This window comes from Alosa sapidissima, chromosome 20, assembly GCF_018492685.1.
Source record: "Alosa sapidissima isolate fAloSap1 chromosome 20, fAloSap1.pri, whole genome shotgun sequence".
Lineage (NCBI taxonomy): Eukaryota > Metazoa > Chordata > Actinopteri > Clupeiformes > Clupeidae > Alosa > Alosa sapidissima.
Window position 1 is genome coordinate 10,967,886 of NC_055976.1, and position 5,399 is coordinate 10,973,284.

The window sequence follows — 5,399 nt, forward strand, 5'->3', positions numbered from 1 at the left end:
ACTTACTTTTTTATTCACATTTGCAATTGCACAGTTCTGTGCAAGTGAAACCCAATCTAAAACATTTGCATCCTCCACGGCACTCTGATTTGCAGCCACACTTGGCTAGCTGTTCACAACTTTGTGCAACTGGTGCATTTGCTGTCCAGAAGACCCCCCATTATTCACCAAGCTTTTTTCATCTCCAGTCAGCAGGACTCTGCTTCTGACTGACACTGCTTGACCCCATATGCAGCCTGCCTGATATGCAGCACATTGGAATGGCTTCATATGGGTTCTGCTTTCGGGCAAACATGTCAAGTCTAGCCTCATCTACACTGACAGCTCTGCTTGATCGATCATACAGCAGGACCACAAACTTCTCAAGGATCTCCAGGTCACTATTGTGAAAGAGTGGAATGTTGGTGGCAATCATTTTATAGCCATCATGTTAAGAAACATGATGGGTAGGTGGTGATAGGAGGGGTTTCTTTGTGTCTGTCTGACAAAGACAACATTTCATTCAATCAGTTGATCTCTTGGCTGACATGGGATTTTCATTTGCCATTTTGGGGGATTGTTGTCTGATTGTCAAGTATGGGATACAACTAGGTTCGGGTCACCTACACCTAGCCAGATCATTCATCCAGTGCCATTTAAGTCTCCAGGTAAGCATACATGAACAAGTCATGTATTGCCCCACTTACCCTTGGCTCGGCTCTCCCGTGCTGGCACAACCTGTCAATTCAGGTGCGGCTATCTAACTACATCTAGCATCACCATTTGAAAAATTGATGTACATGTAAGGATTCAAGAGAAATGGCGGCCATCTTGAAAAATGGTTGCCATCTTGAATTTTTGAGGGACAAGCACATTTTCCAAAAAAAAAAAAACATTCTTAAGAGAGTATTTTCACAAAATGTTATGCCTACATCACTGTTTGAACGATTGACATAATGACATTTGACAGAAATAGCGCCCATCTTGAAAAAATGGCCGTGTTGAATTTTTGGGTGGTCAGCGTCTTTTTCCCAAAAAGTGACCCATCTGTGCCAAATTTCATGCTTCTATTAACCTGACTCTCGCCAGATGAATTTCGTTCCGCCTAGCTCCACTCATCCATCTGGGACCAATCCATTGGAGTGTTGCTTCAGAAGGCTGGGCCTAATAAAAAAAATGCTTGCATATGATTAAATAAGCTACTTGTCCGTCATCTATTGACGTGCTACTTCAACCACTCACATCGAAGACAACCCGTGACGCTGATAACAGTCTCACAGTCGCTTCTACACTATGTCACATCTATGAAACTCCCGCCCTGCGTCCTGATTGGCTGTATCATAAAATCGGGTGCAGAAATCACTCTCAATTGGAAGAGGTCCCAGATCGATGTGAGTGAAGCTAGGCGGAGCTAAGCGGAACGAAATTTTGAACGATTCTCGATTCAATTTGAACGATTCTCTTGAAATATGCCATTAATCTGCTGCACTACTACCAGCGTTTCCTGTCGTACGAATCCAGTGCTGCCATAGGAGTACGAAATCCCCCCTCCGAAATCCTGTAGTCATCCACGACCACGCCTTGGAACGAATGCCCAGCCGTCGTTCACGTCTCTGGCACAGTTGAAGTCCGCTAGCACACAAGTGGTCAAGTAACTAGCCTGTAGCGGTTTCTAGCCTTATGAACTGACTTATTTTTCCTTGCGTTCGCACATAGGCTAAACATGCGCCCACATTGAAAAAGTAACAAAACTCCCCCAAGGTTAAATACCAGTGTTAAACTATTAATGTCTTTCTTAGCCTAGGCCTTCTTCTTCTTCTTCTTCTTCTTCTTCTTCTTCTTCTTCCCACTCAACCCCACCAAAACAAAACTCAAATCATTAATTGGTTGTCAGCGCCACCCTGCTGATTGGCAGAAACCCACAAAATAGAAAGGTTCATATAAAACATTATTTTCACAATAACCTGTATTTTAACTAAGCTTATCACAAAGGTATTTTTAAACTTTACAAACTCACTCATAAATTTCAGGAATTAAGGAGGGCCCTACATGTGTATGCCATGAGAATCACTAACCTTGCCAAAACTTTCACACACAAAATCTCTCTCTCTCTCTCTCTCTCTCTCACACACACACACACATACATGCATACATACACACATATATGCACTCTCTCACACTTTCTCTCTCTCTTTCATTCACACACACACACACACACACACACACACACACACACACAAACACACATGTTTTGGTTACATAAACCCTACGCTATGCACCATAAATGTTGCATGTCATATGGGACTGGAACTCCAGCTGAGGACCATGGGACAGTTTGCCTAAGCGGAAAGCAGCCCCCCCCCCCTCTCTCTCTCACACACACACACACACACATACACACACCCACACAGAGACCCTCCGCTCCACTTTAGAATGATGGTCCATTCCCTTAAGCGCTTTCAGCTTACCCAGCATCCTCTGCTCAGCAACCTTCCCAGCATCTTGGGATATCCCAGTTTTCTTTCTTTCACACACTCACAAACACATGCATAAATAAATATACTCTCTCTCTCTCTCTCTCTCTCTCTCTCACTCACTCACTCACTCACTCACTCACTCACACACACACACACACACACATACACATGTTTCTCTCTCTACCTCCTCCCTTTTTTGAAAATCAGTTCACTGATATCTTGAAGCAAGACATAAGTAGAGCTCTTTAAATATTACGCAGATAGAGTGTGTGAGAAAGATAGAGACAGACAGAGGGAGAGAGGGAGAGTAAAAACAGAAGTGAGGTGGTGGAACAGTGGGACAATAATACCATTACCCCAAATTAAATGCCCCTGACTGTAACAGTGACTGTTGGTGGCAAAAGTGACCCATTCCAGCTCTAAAATAAGAGAGACCTGAGGAGAATGTCCAGGATGGTGCTTTCTGAATTGGATATAATTATCCCTAAATGCTCCAGTTTTGCTGGAGAGCAGCTGTGATTAAAAATACATTAGGCGCCTGTGCAGCTGCGTGTTCTTGCTCCCTCCACATCCACACGCCCTCCCCGCTCACTCCCTCCGACGCTGCGGAGCTGCGATGGACGCCTGGAGAGACGGCGGCCTATTTGTTCCGTTTAATGCACATGGCCTCCCGGAGGGGACTGGAGATGTTAATGATTTGCCCCTGCCCAGAGGTGCGAGGGCTGGATGGAGGGTGGGAGGAGGGAGGAAGGTGGGCAGATGGATGACAGGAGAGGAGATGTAGGAACGACAGAAGACAGAGAGAACGAGAATCGGGGTGGTGTGTGTGTGTGTGTGTGTGTGTGTGTGTGTGTGTGTGTGTGTGTGTGTGTGTGTGTGTGTGTGTGTGTGTGTGTGTGTGTGTGTGTGTGTGTGTGTGGGGGTGGGTGGGTGGTGGGGTTACTGAAAGGATGTGGGGTGGTGACGGTGGAAGAACTGAAGAGCCACAAAAGGGTAATTGCGCTTTTCTGACGTCCCTGTGAAGCAGATAGGAGATTAACGGAACAAAGGCTGATGATTCCCGACGTGTGAGATTCAACAAAAGCCTCTCTGGTACCAAAATCCTTTCTGTTTAAAAGACTGACCTGATTTAAACTTTCCTCATAAAGAGAGATACAAACATTTCCATTTAAAAATGGATGCTCTGTAAACAGGTTAAAACGGTATTTCATAACATATCCTATGGCTTTAGTTTAGGTTTCAGTTTGACTGTTGACTCTAAATTCTAAGGCCAGAGTTTAGAGTTTCCAACAGTGGAACAGACTACAGCAGATTTTGCAATACAGCAAGATCTGTGTGGAAGATGACTTTGCTGAGTCTTTAAAAGTGCAGAGTCTGGATGCAAGCACCTACTGTATAAGCTCCATTTAATGCTAGTCTGCCATACTGTATATGCTTCATTAGTTTTCCCAGGATCTGAGTGCAATACAGTGTAATACACAGTGCTTATTAGTGTGTGTGTGTGTGTGTGTGTGTGTGTGTGTGTGTGTGTGTGTGTGTGTGTGTGTATGTGTGTGTGTGTGTGTGGGTGTATAAATCTGAGAGTGTGTGCGTAGGCAGGGATGTGTGTCTCTGTGTGTGTGTGTGTGTGTGTGGCCCAGGCCCAGGCGTAAAGGTTATTGGGGGTTCAGGGACAGCGGTCGTTAATTCACGCCTTGGAGGATCAGGTGGGCGCCAGCGCCAGAGCGGAGAGATGGATCGCCTCGGACGCTCCCTCGTCCATCCACCCACCTGCTCTTTATGACATTCATCACGCCAGCCACATGGAGAGAGGGATAGAGGGAGAGGGATAGAGGAAGAGAGGGGTGGGGATAAAGAGAGAGGGAAGAATGGAGAGAGAGAGAGAGAGGTGATATAGTGAATGAAAAATGAGAGAGTGAAAGGGAGAGACAGAGTCAAATATAAAAAAAATGGAAAAGAGAAAGAGAGATGGACAGGGAGTGTTAAAGAGAGAGAGAGAGAAGGATGAAGGGAAAGAGAGAAGGAGGGAGGGAGGGAGAGAGAAGGAGAGAGACGCAGCTGTGGCGGCCTAAAGCCCAGGACATGAGTGAGCCGAGGGAAGTGCGTCAGCCTCCGTCAGAGAGTAGACATGACTACAGCGCATCTCACAAGGCTTTGTTTTTATCACCTAAAATTCTCCGGGACACACATTTGATGTAGTGTTTCTGTGTGTGTGTGTGTGTGTGTGTGTGTGTGTGTTAGAAATACATAAAGATGGAGAGTGGGAGAGTACTAAAGCAAATTAAAGATCCATAGCTTCTGTGCCTCAGTCAGTTATTCTTTCCAAATATCCTCGCATTTCTGGATTTGGCCTTACATTTATCTTGAGAAAATTGGATTTCCTGGGATTTCAGCAAGCCATATTTCACTTACTGTGTGTGCATATGCACAGCTCCCACACATATATATACAGCTCAAACACATAAGCTACCAACCAAACACATACACACACAAACACACACACACACACACACACACACAAATATGCATACACAACCGTACACAAACTCTCCCCCTTATCAATAATAGATGCGTGTTCCTGCCCGCCCTGCTCGTCCTGTTTGAACTAAAGGGCATTCCAAGCAGGACTCCAGAGATGGCATTCATTACATGCCTCCCTCACCGTGCCACTCACCGCCAGAGAGGACCCCCCTCCACCACCACTACCCCCACCCCCATCAGACTGGCGTGCTCACACAGAGACACAGTATGGGACACATACGTACACACAGACACACACACACACACACACACACACACACACACACACACACACGCACCGTCCTAGTACATACTGACTTTAGACCCTGGGTACACCTGTAGATAGCATTCTCACCAACTTCACTGTTCAGTGTTCTATCTTTGAGTCTACTTTCTCTCATCTAATGAACAAACCATTTCAGT

The 5,399-nt window shown here is 45.6% G+C and overlaps 1 protein-coding gene across 1 annotated transcript in view; it reads left to right on the forward strand.

The window, feature by feature from the left end:
- Positions 1–4,563, forward strand: part of LOC121694827 (rho-related GTP-binding protein RhoG-like) — a 17,709-nt gene extending 13,146 nt beyond the window's left edge. Inside the window, exon 3 of the transcript XR_006025893.1 lies at positions 4,553–4,563. The gene's annotated coding sequence lies outside the window, so the exon portion shown is untranslated. The remainder of the gene's footprint in view (positions 1–4,552) is intronic.
- The last annotated feature ends 836 nt before the right edge of the window (positions 4,564–5,399 follow it).